This window comes from Salvia splendens, chromosome 1 (assembly GCF_004379255.2).
Source record: "Salvia splendens isolate huo1 chromosome 1, SspV2, whole genome shotgun sequence".
NCBI classification, from domain to species: Eukaryota; Viridiplantae; Streptophyta; class Magnoliopsida; order Lamiales; family Lamiaceae; genus Salvia; species Salvia splendens.
The window spans coordinates 18,380,579-18,400,595 of NC_056032.1; positions in this window are offsets into that span (position 1 = coordinate 18,380,579).

Consider the following 20,017-nt stretch of genomic DNA (forward strand, 5'->3'; position numbering starts at 1 on the left):
TTGAAGAACAAGGGACAATGACCCTAAACTACGTTTGGTATAGTATATGATGCCAAGATAGAAAGGTTAGTTGGACTCAAAACATTAAAAAAATTTTTGCCAATTAGCGGTGGAATAATTCCATTGCAATATTTTTTGTTACTTTGCGGATTTTTTTTCATCAATAATTTTTATTAGCGGAAGATGACATACTTTCCTTTTTTATTTGCCCCAAGCGTGATGTTTCATTACAAAAATGGGAACATTTTTATCTCTGCTTTATTTTCTCTTTTTTTATTTTATTCTTTCCACTCAACACACAAATTAAATTGCATATAATCTCATAACGTCCAAGGAAAGAGTCATATTTCTGGAATCGGAGGGAGTATATATTAAGAAACTAGAGCTGACAAAGTCAAAACCCACATTGGCAAAAGTCAAGGCTTGCTGGAGGTTTGAAGTCAAACTTATAAAAAACACGGTTACGATTTAGTATTTCACGTCGGAAAGCAATCACAGGCCACTCTTAAAAAAGGATAATGGAGTAATAATTTTTCATTTACATCCGCCCGAATTCATTTTAATTAGCGGAGAAACTATAAGCAGGGGTTTAAATTAAACTTTTTTTGTAATTTAATATTATATTCCTTTCTTTCCATCTCAATTAATTCGGTTCTTTTTCTCAACGATGGTAATCGAGAGGGTTAGAAGGGTTGAACATATTAGAACACGTTTGGAATTGAGAGAATATTACTTGTATTTTGTATTGGCTTATTTTTTATACAATAGTGCTGCCCCTTTATATAAGGAGTGATACAAGGTATTTAAGGTACAGAATAATTCTATTCTAATACAATAGTACCATATCAATTTTGTATCAATTCGGCATCAATTCTCCTTAATGGCTCCCGATTTGGCTCCCCTGATTTGGGCAGGTTTGACACTCCCCCTTAAGTTGAGCAATGGTATCTCCGATGCTTAACTTGCCCAATATTTCTTTGAAGAACCTTGGATGAACTGCATTGGTTAATATGTCTGCCAGTTGTTCTTCTGAACGGACAAAAGGAAATTCAATGATGTCTCCTTCTAATTTTTCCTTGATGAAGTGTCTGTCAACTTCCACATGTTTTGTTCTGTCGTGTTGTACTGGATTCTCTGAGATGCTAATAGCGGCTTTGTTGTCGCAGAATAACTTACTCTTTCGAGTAGGTGGGAATCCGATTTCTGTGAGTAATCTTCTTAGCCCTAGGATTTCCATGAGTTCACTTTTCATACCTCTGAACTCAGCTTCGGCACTTGACAGAGCTACAACTTTTTGTTTCTTGCTTCGCCACGTAACCAAGTTTCCCCCAATGAATGTAAAGTAGCCTCCTGTAGATCTCCTATCCACTGGATTGCTTACCCAGTCAGCATCTGTGTATCCATCAATCTCCAAGTCTTCTCTTTTAGCTAGGAAAACTCCATAGCCTACAGTATCTTTCAAATACCGCACTATCCTCAAGGCGGCTTCCATGTGATTAGCTTGAGGTTGGTGCATGAACTGGCTTACAATGCCCACGGCATACGCAATATCGGGTCTCGTATGTGAAAGATATATGAGTTTTCCGACAAGGCGTTGATACCTCTCTCTGTCTGCTAGTTCTGCTCCTTCCTCTATTTTCAAGCCATGATTTGGTACCATTGGGGTGTCTGCAGGCTAGCAGTCGAGGAGGCATGTTTCTGCTAACAGGTCTAAGACGTACTTCTTCTGTCTTAGGAATATTCCCTATCGAGATCTTAACACTTCTATCCCCAAGAAGTACTTCAGTGCGCCTAGATCCTTCATCTCGAATTCTTAGGACATGTTTTCCTTTAGCCCTGAATTTCTTCTTCATCATCTCCAGTGATAATCATGTCATCCACGTAGATAATCAAACATGTTACCTTGTTGTCTCTCCTTTTTGTGAAGAGTGTGTGATCGGAATGGCTTTGCTGGAATCCATGTTTGATCATAGCCTGACAGAATCTTCCGAACCAGATCCGTGGAGACTACTTCAACCCATACAGGGTTTTCCGTAGCCGACACACTTCTCCTTCTCCAAATTCTTCGGTGAATCCTGGTGGGACCTCCATGTAGACTTCTATATTCTGTGCGAGTTCTCCATGAAGGAAGGCATTGGTGACGTCGAACTGGTGCAGTGCCCAATCTTTGCACGCTGCTACAGATAGTAGAGTTCTTACAGTTTCCATTTTAGCAACTGGGGAGAATGTTTCTTCGTAATCTACTCCATATACTTGGGTGTATCCCTTTGCCACAAGCCTCGCCTTATACCTCTCGATTGAACCATCTGCTCTACATTTTATTGTAAATATCCACCGACATCCAACTGGCTTCTTCCCTTTTGGTAGCGTACAACGTTCCCATGTGCCGTTCTTTACTAGGGCGTCTATTTCCTTTTTCATTGCTTCTCTCCAGTGCTTATGTTTGTTGGCTTCCTCAAAGGACTGTGGGATATCTTCTTCCTCATATAGGGCAGTTTCGAAAGCTTTAGCCATTTATGATAGATGACTGTGAGCAATATTGGTTACTGCATATTTCGCCTTTTTTCCTCTCCAATCTGGTGAGTATCGGCGTGGGGGGACTCCTCTTGTTTGTCTTGGGGGCAATTCATATGTGTTTCTTGTGTCTGCACTTCTTCCACTCACTCCGCATTCCTCATCAGAGCCCCTATCAAGATTAGTGCATTCCAGGGGTGTATTATCTAGATCTGAACTGTTTACCTCAGGAATCGAAGCCGTGGCTGATGGTTGACTATTGGCACTTTGTTCATCGTTCTGCATTATAGAAGGAGTCGGCCCGGCGGAGTTGCTAGCTTCCTCAGGTGGACCAACGTCTGTGACAGGGCTTGGCTGAGACTCTCCCCCTGTCTGTTGTTCCCCCATATGTGGTTCTCCCCTTGAATAGTTGTTTCTAATGTCTGGTAGCTGATAAGTCGTATTCTAGGCCTTGGTTACTGGTCAGTATGATGTGCATAATTGATTATATCTGCAAAACAGTTGCTCAAAGTGTGCGGGTTGAGTGTTCTAGCCAGTAGGCAAAGCTTCAGATACTTCAGGTGAAAAGGGCGTCAGAACGATTACGTACTGACCAGTATACATGCAAAAATGGCTCGAGATGGAGAAGAAGGATAGTTGGGACTGATCAACCACAATAAAGGGCAAAGAAGTCATCTCGCTACAAGGTTTTACCCTAAAATCAAGGGTAAGCCTCCCTATAAAAGGAAGCCACTCGGAGAGAGAAAAGAGAGCACGCATTCATCATCATCACTCTTAGGTAGAATTCTCTCGGTAGTTCAGTTCTTCAGCCCAGTCCAGAGTCTCATTCCTCGCCACAGCCATGGTCACTTGAAGATCATCAGTTCACCGGAGTTCCATTCTCTCGTTCCAGTCAGCACGATCGTAGTTAGCAGTTCCATCGCCCAGAGTGGCAAAAATAATCTTTATTTGCTTTCTATTTAATCTTGTTTGTTTTCTCTACGTTAGATCTTTCGCATTTCCAGTATTTTGCTTATTTTGAAGTCTAGGTTTTGATCCAAACGTTTTCTAAATGCTATGAAGTTGTTTTCCAACATCAGTTCATGTTTGTTTTCGGTTCTTCCTGCCTAGATAGCTTAGATCTAGCTGTTACGGTAATTTCCAGTGTGGAATCACATGTTTTAACTTCTGTAGTTAATCACTCTGAGTTTGCATGTCTAGATAGATGTTAGATTTTAGATCTGAATCTGTTAAGTGTGAAAACCCAGTTTACGTGATTTCTGCCACCCTGCATGTTGGCCAGTAAGCATAATTGCAGTTTCAGTGTTCGATCTTTTGATTTGGAGTTTAGACTGTAGATCTGTTTTTGTGAAGTTGTTAATCTGCATTTCTCGTTCATGGAACCTGAGTTGTTTGATTTGTGTTCAGACTTGTTGGAGAAGACAATGTCCACATCCAAATTTGGGACCACATTTACTTTTTAGTTACTTTTTGCTTTTGTCCTTTACTTTTCCTTACTTTTCAGCTGTTACTTTTCAGACCTGTAGGCCTAGTCACCTAACTACTTCTTTTTCCTCTGATATTCTGTTTAACCTTTTATAGTAAACTAGTACTTTCCATATACTTCCTGAAAACCATGTTCCCCACTTTCCACGTACACAGCCGCCTGTTCAACACCTTTCCCACCTCCTAGTCAGTAGAGTACCACCTTAAATTCCAGCCTAGATAAGTCTCAACCCAAAGCGTGGTAGCTAACCAAACCTTTCTAGAATATCACCACAATTCCCAAAACGCATTAATCTCTGTGGGATTCGACCCCTACCTTCACTATACTACCCAGTAGAAGAGGGTTGAGGAATTATTGATACCAGGTTCAGGTTTAGCAGGGACTTCCATACTGATCAGTAGGATACACCCTTTGCTTGAAACGACACCTGCACAAACCTGCTCTTTCAGTAGCCAATCTAGGTGGCTGTTGTTTGGACTATCGTCCGAAGTCCGTATCTCCCCCTGACTACTAGATTGGCTGTAGAAGTATTCACCTTCCACGAAATCACAATTCATGGTGGTGTGGATCCTACGGGTTTCTGGGTCATAGCATCGGTATCCTTTCTGGTTTTTACCATAGCCAAGAAAGACACATTTAAGGGCGCAGGGATCAAATTTGGTACGCTCGTGTTTTGGGATGTGAACAAAGACTGAACAACCGAAAACTCTGGGTTCTAGAGAAAGGGATGATGGGACTTCGAAGTGTTGAGAGAATGTGTCCATAGGAGTTTTAAAGTTGAGTATGTCGGTAGGGAGGTGATTTATGAGGTAAACCGCGGTAGCTATAACTTCAGGCCAAAAGGATTTGGGTACTTTGGATTCGATTAATAGTGCTAGGTAATTTCGAGGATGTATTGATTTTTCCTTTCAGCCACCCCATTTTGTTCCGGATTGTATGCACACGAGGTTTGGTGGACTAGTCCCCTTAGCCTAAAAAATTCTTGCATTTTGTTGTTGACATACTCCCCCCATTGTCTGATCTAAGTATTTGGATGGTGTGATTATATTGGGTTTGAATAAGGTTGTAAAAATCTACGAACTTATCAAACACTTCATGCTTATGTTTCAAAAAATAGATCCAAGTCATACGGGAGTAGTCATCAATGAAAAGCACAAAATAACGAAAACCGTGGCCACCATTGATGGGAGCAGGGCCCCAAACATCAGAATGTACTAAAGAAAAAGGAGTTCAGTCTGGTATTTAGGAAATATGTGGGGTGTATTTTAGAAGATAGTTGTAGGATGGGGTTGGATTTGGAATTTCGGATGGTTTTGGAGTGGAATTGTGGATATTGGAAGCTGATTTGGAAAATAGGATTTTCGAATAGGAGATACCCTAGCCGCCTCTCCCTTTTGGTCTGTGGGAACCCTAGCTTTCCCGTCGGCCCTCTCCTCGCTGTTCCTGTCGGCGGGGCCTCCGAAACGTGATGAGTTACCTTCCGACCACGTCCTTGCTATGGCCACCGATGCAATTGGTGGGTTTGCTTCGGTTCGAGGCTCGCCGCCACCTGCGATGCTCGTGTTGACTCCGCCGCTGCCGCCCGCCGAGTTCTCGGTGAAGGTGGCGCGTTCGAGAGCAACGGCCGCAGAAGCTCGCACGCCTCCTCTGCCTCCACCGTTTCGGTTTGCATTCCGAGCTTGTCTTGCTCGTTTCATCTCTTCCCACCACTCTGGGAATCCATGTATGTGGAAGCATGTATCCTTGGTATGTTTCTTCCCTCCACAATGGCTACATACGAGTTTGCTCTTGTCCTCTTCTTTTGGATTGGTGGGATTTCTCGGAGGTTGATTGTACTGTGGTGTGTGTGCTCGATTTCGGTTGAACACTGCAAGTCCGATGCCGACACCGGTATCTGGGGTGAGGAGTTTCTCAAAGATGGATTCCCGTCTTACTAATCCATACGCCTTCCTTGCTGACGGTATTGGATCCATGTTGAGGATTTCCCTCTTGACTTTGTTGTATTTGTTGTCGTCTAATGCCCAAATAAACTGGTACAACCTGTGCCTCTGTATATGTTGATTGTATTTCTCGATGCTTGATGGGGTGTCCATTGGATTTGGGTCCCTGGTGTCGATGGATATCCAGAGATCCTGAAGCTTCTGCTATAGATTTTCTAGGGTTAAATCTCCTTGTTTGATGCTATATGTCTGTCTGTGCAGGTCTGATATCTGGAACTGATCGGCGCCACTTCCATACGTTGTGGCTAGACTATCCCATAAGTCGAATGTCGTTTCGTATTGAGAGACCTCGTTTATGAGGCTGGCGTCGATGTTGCTTATGATCCAGTTAAAGCAGCTGTCATCCCGCTGTTGCCATCTGTTGTAGTGCAGATCTGTTGGGGGAGGAGGATCTGTAACTCCTTCTATGTGAGAGGCCAGACCTTTCCCCCGGATTCCCCGCTTCATTAGCTTCGTCCACAGGGGGTAGTTATCACCGTTGAGTTTTTCGGCTAGACGTACTTCGCCCAGGGATTCAACGGATGAGGGCTGTGGGTTGTGGGTTTTCTGAGACATGCTTAGTCTCGTGAACTCAGCGAACTGTTCGGCTGAGAGGGTTATTGGTTGGCTGATGTTTTTTGGGGTCTCAGATCCGGAATCTGACATTGTTTCTGGATATGTTTTGCAGGTATTAAAAGGCCGGGGAAGGTATTCGAGACGATGATGAAGCTTTTCTGAGTCTCAATCCCAAGCAAACCTGCTCTGATACCATCTCAACGATGGTGAAGTTCCAATTTGTTGTTGGGCCTGCCTCTCGACTCTAATGTCGAATGACTAGACTCAGGAGTAAGCAAATGTGCACATATGAGAATTAATGCAAGGCTCGGTCCAGACACAACGCTCCTTAAATACACTGGATCACTGGGTCCAGGAACTCAAGAGAACTACAGTGTTTTTGTCGTTAGACACACTCGACTCCCCTTCAAAAATAAATCCCTCAACCCGAATACTATGAATTAGTATAGGGAAGTGGGGTCGATCCCACAGAGATGGATTCGCAGGGTAGTGCTAAGAGACTATGGAAACAAACGGCTGCTGCCACGCAAAGGGGTTGAGATTTTAACTACCACTAGATCTAGGCAAGAAATGTAAACGCTAGACCTAGGACACAGAAAACTTACTGGAATCAGACATCAAATCCGAAAGACACAATCACTTCCTTGACTGAGCAAATAACTAACTGATTGAGACTAGGCAGAAAGAATAAAATAGCGGGGAACATGATTCCAAATATAGCAAGTACGGTAAAAAGCTGCAGATAACAGATCAGCTCCAGCTAGCTTCGCATGCAAAGTTCCTAACAGATTCAGAAACGCAAATGCAGAAAACAGAGCATACTCCCAGATTCGAACAGAATATAGAAATTGGGATGCCGGAAACTTGCTACGAATCGGAAATAAACCAGATCTACGTAAACTAGGCGGAATGAAATGAAAACACGTAAGCTAGGCATGAAATTTAAACACTCCTGCTCAGAATCACGTCGGACGCTTAATCCACTCCGGATCCAAGCAATCCAAACTCAACAATCAACTAAATCAACTCCATAACTCCGATTCTAACAGATCTGCTCCGATCACCGCCAAATTCAATCAATCTAGAACAATCTGCAAACAAATCACAAACTCCAGCAAAACCCAACCTCCGATTCATCCAAAAACAGAACCATTCTTCAGATCCAAGCGAAAAATATCAGCAAATAATCAGAAACCAACTGCAAAAAAAATAAACAACTCCGACAACCCAACTCGACATCAAGCGAACTCAACCAGCAAACCAGAAATGAACACAATAGACATAAGCGAAAGTAAAAATCCGGAATAAAACAGGAAATATTGGTTAACAAAAGAAAACCGAGCTTCGAACAGCGAAGCTCGGCGGAATCAGTGTAAATAGCAACGGAAATGTAAATTGTTTCTTCGCCCTTGAACTAGGACGGTGTTACAACCCTCGAACCACTCTTGGAAAGCTAAAACGTGAACCCCAGCCAAGTGCTAACTGGAATCTCTCGCGAATTTGGAGTCAAGTGTGTGGAAAGGTGAATCGAGCAAGGGGCTGTTAGTGAGGCCTCCACCCGAGAAGGTCTCTCCAGCCTGCATGCTTCTCCCTTTTATAGATGCGGACATAGCCTTCTAGAGTTTTCATAGAAATCCCTATTCTACCCTTCAACTCCGAGGCTTCCTCCGTCTAGCAATTTTCTTCCAATTGTTCACCCTTTCGCCAGTTTCCTAGGACCATGCAAGCGTCCTCTTCTTTTCCTGGATCTGGCGAAAAACTTCACATACCTGACTTAATTCAATGCGTTAGACCCAGTAATTTCATGAAATGAACCCCTAGACCGATGCATGAAATTAGCCTTATCAAACTGCTCACACTTAAACCATGCTTGTCCTTAAGTATGAAAGACAAGAAAATAGGAATAAGGCGAATTTCAATGCATGGTTACCAAGTAAAACTTTTAAAAAAAAAGAAAACAAAACAAACTCCTAGACCTAAGCAACTACGGACTTAGAAAAGAAAATAACACAAAGAACAGAAACACAACAAAACAAACAAGCATGAACTAGTTTCAAATTTTTAAGCTACTATCCCCACAAGTTTAAGTTCAATCTGATCGATTACAGTCTTCAAATCTTCCCCCTTCCTTCGTCTGCCTAAACGGTCTGTCAGTTAGTCAAGATAGCCTATTGATTTCCCATCTGTTAGGTTCGCTCGATCACTCATTCCTCACCAGGGATGTTAGGATCAAAAACGCTCCAAAGTTAGAGTTATACCACTGATGCGTCGGGTTATGAGAGTTTTCTCCCTATTCTTCCTCCTTTCCTATGAATTTCCCTGGGCCAAGCTACGATTTTTTTTTTTTTTTTTTGTATTACAACCCCTTTCCCCTGGACTTCGTCCAGCTTATTCCTCCTATATTTTTTTTCCCTGGACTTCGTCCAGCTTATACCTCCGGTTTCTGGACTTCGTCCAGCTTATTCCTCCTTAACCCATTTTTTTCTCCTTCATACTCTACTCCCTAAGCATCAAGTGATAGCCCATTGTTTCATGTTAGCTCTAAAAGTGTTTAGGCTTATAACTCTCTTTATAGTAGGGCTGTACAGCTAGGTTATCTAAGGCGTTTTCCATCGTCCTAACTTCATTCAGATCGCATTCGGCTTATTAAGGAAGAAAGTGTCAAAGTTGATCTGCTTTCTCTCTTCAATCACTCTTACTAAGGGGATCTTGCCTTATTATCTAGCTAGCTCATGCGAAGCACACATCCTAAGACACAAAAACGATACTTACTCCCCCCCCCTCCCGCTTCACTCAAGCTTGTCCCCAAGCCATCGTAGTGAATGGGGGAAAAGGGAAGTACTAACAGCAGACTGATAAAGCAAACAACAACAAACACAAATACAGAGCAAAACTTCTCACACTTAGACCGAGCATCGGGCTAAGTGGGAGAAGGCGCAACAAACAAACTAAGGCATGCAAAAAAAACAAAACACCCCCTTCTCACACTTAGACCAAAAGTTGGGCTAAGTGTAAGAAAGGCAACACATATGTACAATTACAGAGCATGCTGGCATATAAGAACACAAACAAAACGGAAAAAAAAAAAAAAATAAAATAAGGGTTACTTGGCTCCGTGGGGGGTTCAATTCGGGGTCTGGCCCCCGCGAGGGCCAGACTTTGGTGGCGCTGTCTGGTGGGTCACCTTAGCTTTCTTTCTGGCTGGCAACTCCGGCTTCTCTTGTCGTTCTTCTGTCGGGCGGGGTACGGCTGTCTTCAATATCACGGGCCGAGAGGGAGATGGAGTAGTCTGGGGCCTCGGGGCATGCGGTGGCTTCTGCGCAATCAGACTTCCTTGACCTGGCGTTGTAGAATCGCCGCTAGGCTTCGGAAGTTCCTTCGGTGTCTCTGGGAACCTTGCTCTAAGCCACTTTGTCATTGCCATCATCAACTCAACACCTTCTGTCATCTTTTCAGTACATCTGGTCGATGTCGCCACAAGATCAGACATGCGCCCCTTGAGGGCCACCATTTCCTCCCTAACCTTCCAAACTTCTACTCTTATTTCTTCCATCTCCGTTCGTACTCCGGCGACTTCCTTCCTCACTTTCTCAGCCTCACTACTATCCTTCCCTTTACCCCGCAGGGACACAATTTCAGTCCGAACCATCTTCATTTCTGACCTCATCCAACCAACCTCCTTTCGCACTTCCTCTACTTCTATCCTGGCTCCTGCTTCCAAACCAGTAGTATTCTTCACTTCCACCACATCGGATTCCTGTTTCACCTGAGTCTCTGACTGCCCAACCTCGTAAAAGCATACTTCCCTTCCGCGTGCGATCAGTAACCCTTTATTGAAAAAATAATCCATGTTAAAAACCTCAGGGGGCGAACACGTCTTTACCTCTCGGCATGCCTTATGGATCTTTATGATCACATTCCTCTGCAGATAAGGTCCAAGCAAGTGGCACGTGTATAGGTGCCGGGAAGGATTTGCAGTCACTTGATGGCAGGCTTGGGCTATCCAGTAGCCCAAGTGAACTCTTACCCCCGTAGCCATGCACCATGTGAAGTACAGATCGGCGGTAGTCAGAGCGTTGTTGGCTGTGCCCATTAAATTGTAACAAATAAAAGTCTGGGCAAACCTCAGGACCCTATTTTCGATGTGGTGTGCCTTCGAAAAGCTTGTTTTAAACTGACCCACCCTCGGGTGAGTCAAGAACTCCCATGCGCTTTGCGCTTTGAATCCCGGCGTCATTTTCGGGGGACCAATCATCCTCTCGCTCCACAGGCCTTCATCGTCCTCCGTTCGCGTCTGCAAACCCATCCGCAAGGTCCATTCCCGGATGCTCATCGTATGTTCCTCACTGAAAAGTCTGAAATGAATGGAGTCGGCATCCAAATCGGTAGTGGACTTAAATCGGAAGGTGGAAAAGAATTCTCGGGCCAGGTCAATCGGAACCTCGGTAGTACTGTGCTTGAGCAACCAATCGAAGCCTATTGCGTCGATATAAGTCCGGAATTCATCGTTGCAAGCAATCGTTTTGAGCTCCGATGAGCTATACATCTTTCTGGACTTAGCGACCTTCCCCTCAGTACTCTTCTCCTTATAAATGGCCGTGCGCTTTGGGTCGTCAAACGTCCTCATTTCATCTAGCAAGCTGTTTGTTATCCACACTTCGGTTGGCTCAAAGTTGAATTCCTCTTCTTGTTCCTCTTCCGAGTTGCTGGACTCAGAAGGGCTCTCGGTTTCTGCGGCATATGGCACCTTAGCTGCCGGCGGAAGTGTGGATTCAGTAGAGTTCCCTCTCGCCTTCTTGGTCGAGGAAGGAGCAATTTGTTTCCCCTTCCTTTTCTTCTCAGTCGCTTGGCGACGTTTCTCCTCATCACTCTCCCCCCTGCCAGGTCTGGGAGAGTTCACCTGTTCAGATGCTGCGGTCTCTGGACCCAGCAATTCTTCCTCCGTCGGCTCCACAGTTTCATCAATCTCATCAATGAGGCTCCGGCGAGCCCGCCTCCTAGCATCTCTGGGGTTGACCGGCGAGTCGGTCTCCTCTGGGATCTCGGTCAGATCCACAATCAACTTCACCTCGGCGTCAGCGGGTTCCTGGCTAATTTCAGAATCGAGGGCTTCTCCCTCCTTGGACAACAATGGAGTTGCCCCCGAGATGTAAACAGGGGTCTCTACCCCCTCAAATCCTTCTCCGACGTGGGCCTCAGCACCCACCGGTTTCTCAGGGGTATCCCCTTCCTCATCTTGTTCAGAATTTAGGGCCTCGTCGCCCCCACCTTCACCAACTATAGGGGCTTCCCCCCCACAGATTCTTCCAAAACAGGGGTTTCCCCCTCAGTTGCAGAGTCTAATCTTGGTTCGCACATAGCCAACAATTCCAACCCTGTGACCAAATCTGAGTCGTCTTCACGATTCCCTGCGGTGGTTGGTTCCGGGATAGGGGTCGTGGATTCTTGAATGTCCTCCGGTTGTGTGGTGGTCTCCGGAGCAACTGTCTCCTCTGGTACGGCAGTGGGTTCCGGAATGGCGATGGCTTCTTGAACGGTTTCAGGTTCGGCGACGGGTTCTGAGATGGTCTCTGGTTGTGGTACACTAGAAGACGGAGCAGCTTGTACGGATTTACCCATTGCGGTTGCAAACATGGCGAATGCCTCCATCGCCTTCTCCGCACCCCCAAATTTCTGGAATAGCTCGGCCATAAACGCCGCTGCCCCAGAGTCGGCGGACCCTGAGGTGCTTCCGGTTCCTTGTTTGTTTTCCATGGATGTTGTTTTGGGGAATTTTTGTAAAGAATTTGGGGCGGAATTAGCAAATTAGGGTTAGAGAGAGTAAAAGGGGAGAGGAAATTGGGGATTTTTGTGTTTGTGAATATTGGAGAGAGAATAGGTAACGAGAAATAAAAAAGGCAAAACGATTATAGTGTAGGCATGAGAGAGGACGTTTTGGCAGGCGGTTGCAAGTGATGACGCTTGCGACCGTACGCCTCCCCATAAAGTGCCTTTTGAAATCCGAACCGGTGCCAACTCCCTCCAAAATTTTTACTCCACAACTCCTTACCCTTGTGAATTCCTTCTGCAAAATCACACTTAGAGAAAAACATTAATACTAAAAATTGAAACGCCAGACTCCCCGGGTCTAGGGTATGACAGTATAAAAAACATTCCTTAAGGAGTCTGGTATTTCGAAAATATTTTTGGAAGATTATTTTTTTTCTGATTTTTTTTGGGTTTTTCTTGATTTAAAGAAGGCGATTGAATATTTACAATTTATGTTCAAGTGTTCTCAAGATTCCCTAGGTCAGGTCATGCTAAAACTTCTTGGATGCTGGACCTAGGAAATTTCTAAGAACACTCACTTCCCAGATCTATTAGGCGATATCATGGAGTGCGCGTAGTGGCATTTCGTCCACTACACACATCTCCGAGCTATCCCTAAATACCTTTACCCTATGACCGTTGACAAGAAAAGGAGTAGAGTTTGAAGAACTTCCCTGAATTTCTACAGCTCCATTTGCACGTAGACTCACAACAGTGTATGGCCCAATCCATTTGGACTTTAACTTACCAGGCATTAGCTTGAGCCGGGATTGGAATAGAAGAACCTTCTGCCCGACTTGCAATTCCTTGACCCGGAGGTTCTTGTCATGCCAGAGTCTCGTCTTCTCTTTGTACCACATCGCCGATTCATATGACTCCAGCCTTAGCTCCTCCAACTCCTGCAGCTGCAATTTCCTCTCTTCCTCGCAGGATTCGGGTCTCATGTTTATCTCCTTGACCGCCCAATATGCTTGGTGTTCTACTCCCACGGGCAAGTGACACATTTTGCCGAACACAAGCCTATATGGTGACATCCCAATAGGCGTCTTGTATGCCGTCCGGTAAGCCCATAGTGCGTCTCCAAGCCTCTTACTCCAGTCTTTCCTGGACGGATTAACCGTCTTTTCCAGTATCGCCTTTATTTCTCTGTTGGATATTTCCGCCTGGCCGTTGGATTGAGGATGATAAGGTGTAGACAGTCTGTGGTGGACACCATATTTTCTCATCAGAGCTTCAATAGTCCGGTTGCGGAAGTGCGTCCCATTGTCAGATATTATAGCTCTGGGCACTCCGTACCTGTTGAAAATGTTAGCTCTAAGAAACTTTGCTACCTCCTTAGCTTCACACGAGGTGGTTGCTTTTGCCTCTATCCACTTTGACACATAATCCACTGCCACAAGTATGTAAGTGTTCCCGTATGAAGATGGAAATGGACCTATGAAGTCCATCCCCCAAACATCGAAGATCTCACACACAATCACTGGAACTTGCGGCATCTCATCCCTCCTGGATATTCTCCCGGTCTGTTGACACCTCTCACAATTCTGACAAAACTCGAACGCATCCCTATGCAATGTAGGCCAGTAAAAACCACTGTCTAACACCTTCCTTGCGGTCTTCCTAGGTCCAAAGTGACCTCCACAAGCTAGGGCATGGCAATGATTCAGCACATCCCTCTGTTCCCACTCCGGGATACACCTCCGGATTACTTGGTCGGCTCCCATTCGCCACAAGTACGGGTCATCCCAGAAATAGTACTTGGCTTCGCTCTTCAATTTCATCTTCTGGGCCCGGGAGATTACTTGCGAACTGGGCACTTCTCCAGTGACTAAGTAATTCGCCAGGTCTGCGAACAATGGCTCAGCGTTTTGATGGCATTTCCCTTTTTCGACATCCCCTGGACCTGTTAACTCCATAACCTCCTCCCAGCTGATAGGTCGAGGAATTTTTTTCACGTAGTACAAATGTTCCTCAGGGAATGCGTCCGGTATTGCTTCCTCGGTCTCCCCTTGAAATATCCTGCTCAGATGATCGGCTACTTTATTTTCAGTTCCCTTTTTATCTCTAACTTCCCAATCGAATTCTTGCAAAAGCAACACCCAACGGATTAATCTCGGCTTGGATTCTTTCTTCGCCAGCAAGTACTTTATTGCAGCGTGATCAGTGAAGACTATCACCCTCGACCCAAGCAAATATGGTCAGAATTTTTCAAAAGAGTACACGACTGCCAACATTTCCTTCTCCGTGGTGTCATAGTTTTTCTGGGCCTGGTTGAGCGTTTTTGATGCATAGAAAATTACGTAACTTTTTCCGTCAACTCTTTGACCTAGCACCGCCCCTACTGCATAGTCACTCGCGTCGCACATTATTTCAAATGGAAAACTCCAATCGGGTGCTCGGATAATGGGAGCTGATACTAGTCTATCTTTCAGTAGTTGAAAAGTCTTTATGCACTCCTCATTGAAAACAAACTCAACATCATTGTGCAGCAAATGAGTGAGTGGCTGAGCAATCTTCGCAAAATCCTTTATGAATCTTCTATAAAATCCTGCGTGCCCTAGGAATCCTCTTACCTCCTTCTGGTTCGTCGGGTAAGGCAGTTTTGATATCACCTCAATCTTTGCCTGGTCTACCTGTATACCTTTTTCCGAGACTACGTGCCCCAGGACAATTCCCTCAGGGACCATAAAGTGGCATTTCTCGAAGTTCAAAACCAAATGTTTTTCCTGGCACCTTCTCAATACTCTATCCAAACTAGCCAAACATGAGTCAAATGAATTCCCGTACACACTGAAGTCGTCCATAAAAATCTCGATGCAGTCCTCCAAAAGATCCGAGAAGATACTCATCATACACCGCTGAAAAGTGCCTGGCGCATTGCACAGGCCAAACGGCATCCTCCTGTAAGCATACGTGCCGAAAGGACACGTGAAAGTTGTCTTCTCCTGGTCCTCGGGATCTACATAGATTTGAAAATACCCACTATACCCGTCTAGGAAACAGAAATATTGCTTGCCCGCCAGCCTTTCCAGCATCTGGTCAATGAAAGGTAGAGGGAAATGGTCTTTCTTGGTCGCTTCATTTAACTTCCTATAATCGATGCACATCCTCCACCCAGTGACTAGTCTGGTGGGCACCAATTCATTCTTGTCGTTCTTGACCACTTGACCCATTCACTGTCTGGTATGGAATAAATGATTCCTAGGGAGAGTAGTTTCAATACTTCCTTCAGCACTTCCTCCCTCATGTTAGGATTCAATTTGCGTTGAGGATCTCTGCAGGCTTTTGCTCCTTCCTCCAAACGGATGTGATGCATGCACAAATCTGGACTAATTTCTACCAGGTCAGAGAGTGTCCACCCAATAGCCTTCTTGTTTCTTTGGATTACCTTCAGCAGTTCCTCTTCTTGTCCTTTGGTCAAGCTGCTGTTGATAATAACAGGGAAAGTTTCGTTCTCCTCTATATAAGCATACTTTAGGCCTGGTGGAAGTGTTTTCAGCTCTTTCTTGGGAACATCTTTTTCCTGGGGCAAGGGATTTTTCTCTGTTTCTTCCGTAGTCATTCCCTTCCTCGACCCAGCAGAACCTTCCACACTCGCCACATACGGTGTCTTTCTTGACCTAACTAGTTCCGGATTTGCACAGAATTCCAGAATTGCTTCAGCTAACTCCTCATCAGATAACTCACTTGTGTTCATTGCTTGACACCAACTGGCTACCTCTCTATCAATGGCATGACTCATCTCGGAGTTCTCAACCTGTTCCTGCATTAATTCCGTCTCAAGGTATTCCTGGACCAAGGGATTAATAACATCTATAACATGCAGGTTTTCAACGTCAAGAGGTTTCTTCATTGCCTCATCTATACTGAATGTATATTTCTCCCCATTATAATCAAGGCAAATGGTTCCATCAAAAACATCAATGATAGTTTTAGCGGTACGTAGGAAAGGTCTCCCTAAAAGTACTCCGCCCGACTCAGCAGACTCATTATCACTCATCTTAATCACATGGAAATCAGCAGGGTACAAGAAGTCATGTACCCTGACTATCACATTCTCAAGCACCCCTTCAGGACAGATGCATGACCTATCCGCCAATTGAATCACAACTTCCGTATCTACCATGCCTACCCCAACTAACCTCTTGTATATGGAAAGAGGTAACACGTTTATCGACGCACCTAAATCACACATAGCATGCTCGATTTTCACGTCACCAATAGAGATGGGTAAGGTGAACATACCTGGGTCATTGCATTTTGAAGGCATCTTCCTCTTCTGAATTACTGCGGAGACATTCTCGCCTATCAGAATTTTCCCACTGGGCCTAGCCTTCCCAGCTATAAATTCCTTGATGAACTTGCTAAAGACTGGCATCTTCAGGGCCTGTAAAAATGGCAGATTGATTTCCAACTTCCCAAAAATGTCCATGAAGTCTGCCGGTTCTTCCTTCTGTTTCTTGGCTTCCCCCCGACTTGGAAAAGGTTTCAGTCGCTTCCCTGCTCCGGTAGAACTTTCAGCTGATAACTCTCCAGTTTCTTTTCCCACTACCTCATCTTCCAACTCCGGCTCTGGGTCGAGGAAGAATGGTTCGGTCGGTCTAGGCAATTGTTTCTCCAAATCTTTTTCCTCAAGATCATCCTTGACCAAGGGACTTCCTCCCTCCAAGTGTCTGGGTCTGGGAGTTGTATCCTCTTTCTTCTTGCCTTCCTTAGGATCTGTCCCCTCCTTTGTTCTCACCACCGGTCCCTCATATCCTTTCCCGGACCTCAAGGTAATCTGACTTATATTAGCTCTATCAGGTGGCCTTACTGAGGCCTGAATTTTTCCTTCGTTTCCCCGCATGTCACTCAAAGAAGTGGCTATTTGGGACAGTTGCTTAGCCAACATATCCATGGCTGCTTTCTGTTCTTGCTGAGCGTCTTGAAGCTTGTGCACTACGTCATTGTTCGATTGCAGGTTGTTTTGCATATGTTGCTGAGAACTGACGAGGTCGTGCACCATATCATCGATACTTTTTGGTGGTTTCGGGGGCTGACTGGGCCCTGGCCCTATACTCAGAGTTGGTCCACTCACTTGATTCTGACGAGCGTTTCCTTGACCGCCTGAAGAGTTATTGTATTGATTTCCTTGGCCCTGGTAATTGTTCTGAAAATTCCTTTGGTGTGGTGGTACATAAGAGTTCCCCTGATTGCTCTGATTTCTGTTTCCCCAGTTTGGGTGGTCTCCTTGGTTAGGATTGATCTAGTTGCCCTGCCCTTCTTGATTCCTTCCTGACCAGTTACCTTGTCTTTCGGGCTGAGGTGCAAACTGCTGACTTTGTTGTGGTGCCAGCTGATTCTGTTCATTGTCAGTCCATCTGAAATTTGGATGGTTTCTCCAGGGCGCATCTCTCTGTCTCCCTAGATTCCAGCTCCCATCGGGATTCCAACTTCCCATTGTATTGACCTGGGCCTGATAATCTCCTTCCTGGGTCCCGTAATATTGTTGCATTTGATTATCTCCTGGACCAGGAGATTTCTCCTTCCCTTGTGAAGCCAGTGGAATCGTCTTTTCAATCGCGTTCAAAAGAGCCTTCTCGAGCCTATCAATCCTTGCTTCGACTTTGTCATCTTCTTGTTCTCTCACAGCATGCACCGATCCTCTTTTTACTGCATTCCTAGGGTTATCGTACGCCTTCTTAGCGTCAATCAACTTCCCTAGGATCTCTCTTGCCTCACTTCCCCTTTTTCTTGTGAAATTTCCCCCACTCGAGGAGTTCATTAAGTCCTTTGACTCGGGAGTTGCTCCTTCGTAAAACAGAGAGTAGGTCTCTGCCTCTATCATTCGGTGATTCGGGCATGCATCCAACAACCCCTTAAATCTCGACCAATACTGACTCAACGATTCATCGTAATCTTGCTTACACTCTAGTATTTCTTTCTTAAGTGCATTCGTCTTGTTGGATGGGAAGAAATAATCTAAGAATTCTAACTTGAAGTCCCTCCACGTGCGGATAGAATCCGGAGGCAACCTCAATAGCCACGTATTAGCTTCCCCCTTCAAGGTAAACGGAATCGCTCGTAGGCGATAATCCTCCTCTGTTGCATCATTCGGCCTCTTCTGAATACCACATAACTTACTGAATTCATTTAAGAACTCATACGGGCACTCATTTCTATGCCCAGAGAACGTCGGCAAGATGCCGAGTACGTTTGTCTTGATCTCGATAGTCCTCTGGCGTGGATTCATCACTATAGCTTGAGCTGGTTCTCCATCTAAATGGGCAGAGAGAGAGCCGATTTCTGGATCTGGGTCTACCACCTGCGCCATGACTACTTCCTCTTCTTCCCCTGTTTCTGACTCTGTTTCTGATTCGGGTGGTGATTCTGGATCTTCGCGTCCTGATGACGTCCAAGATTCGTCGCTAGTAAATTCACTCGGAAACGGGCCTCCCGTGGTGAACCCTGATCTGGTGGTCACAGTAGAGACTGTATCCTTAACTTGCCAATCAAACTGACCGTGTTTTCACCCAGATGCGTTGCTCCAGTAGGTAGAACTTGAGCCTCTGCTCATAAACTGCAAACAAAAGAGAAAGAAAACAAATCAAAACTATTTACACCACAGACTCTGAACACTAACACTAAGCACGCCATCCATCCCCGGCAACGGCGCCATTTGAAGTTCCAATTTGTTGTTGGGTGATAAGTCGTATTCTAGGCCTCGGTTACTGGTCAGTATGACAAGTTTAAATGATTATATTTGCAAAGCAGTTGCTCAAAGTGTGCAGGATAAGTGTTCTGGCCAGTAGGGAAGTTCCGGAGTGTTCGGGTAGAAAAAAGCGCCAGCATGGTCTCATACTGATCCGTATACGTGCTGAAACGGCTTGAGATGAAGAAGACGGATAGCTGGGACGGATTACCCACAATTAAGGGCAAAGAAGTCAAATTGCAGCGAGGATTTACCCTAAAATCAAGGGTAGCCTCCCTATAAAAGGTAGCCAAGTTGGAGAGAGAAGGAGCAGCCGGGGGGGGGATAGACTTCAATTCACCATCATCTTTAGGTAGAGAGTTCTCTCGGTAATTTCAGTCTTTCAGCCGTGTCCACTTCTTGCCTCGCCGAGCCATGATCACCTGACGTTCAGAATGTTCCCGAGTTCCAGTCATCGTCCGTTCCAGTTAGCTAGATCGTAGTTCCAGTCAGAGATTTTATCGCCCGGAGTGGCAAACAATCTTTAAATTGCTTTCGTAGTTTAATTAGTTCTCCGTCTTTACGTTGGATTTCTGTTACATTTTGGGATTTTGTTGTTTTGAAATGCTTGCTTTGGATATCCGAACGTGTTAATGCTATGAAGTTGATTTCCGTTTCGTTCATTGTAGTGTTCTTTTCTTTCCTTGTCTAGTTAGCTTAGATCTAAGATTTCTCGGTGTTTTAAGTGCTAAATCTCTAAATTCTGTTACGTAACAAATTTCTTTAGGATAGGTAAACATGTACTATTTGATCTGGAAGTAGATCGTTGCATGCAAGGCTTCGTTTTATTTTCTGAATCGATCTTTCATGTTGACCAGCATGCAGAAGTCCAGTTTCAGCGTTTGATTTCAGATTTGATTTCTTAGTTTTAGATCTGTGTTCGCGAGTTGTTAATCTGCGTTTGCCGGGTTGGATCTGGAATTG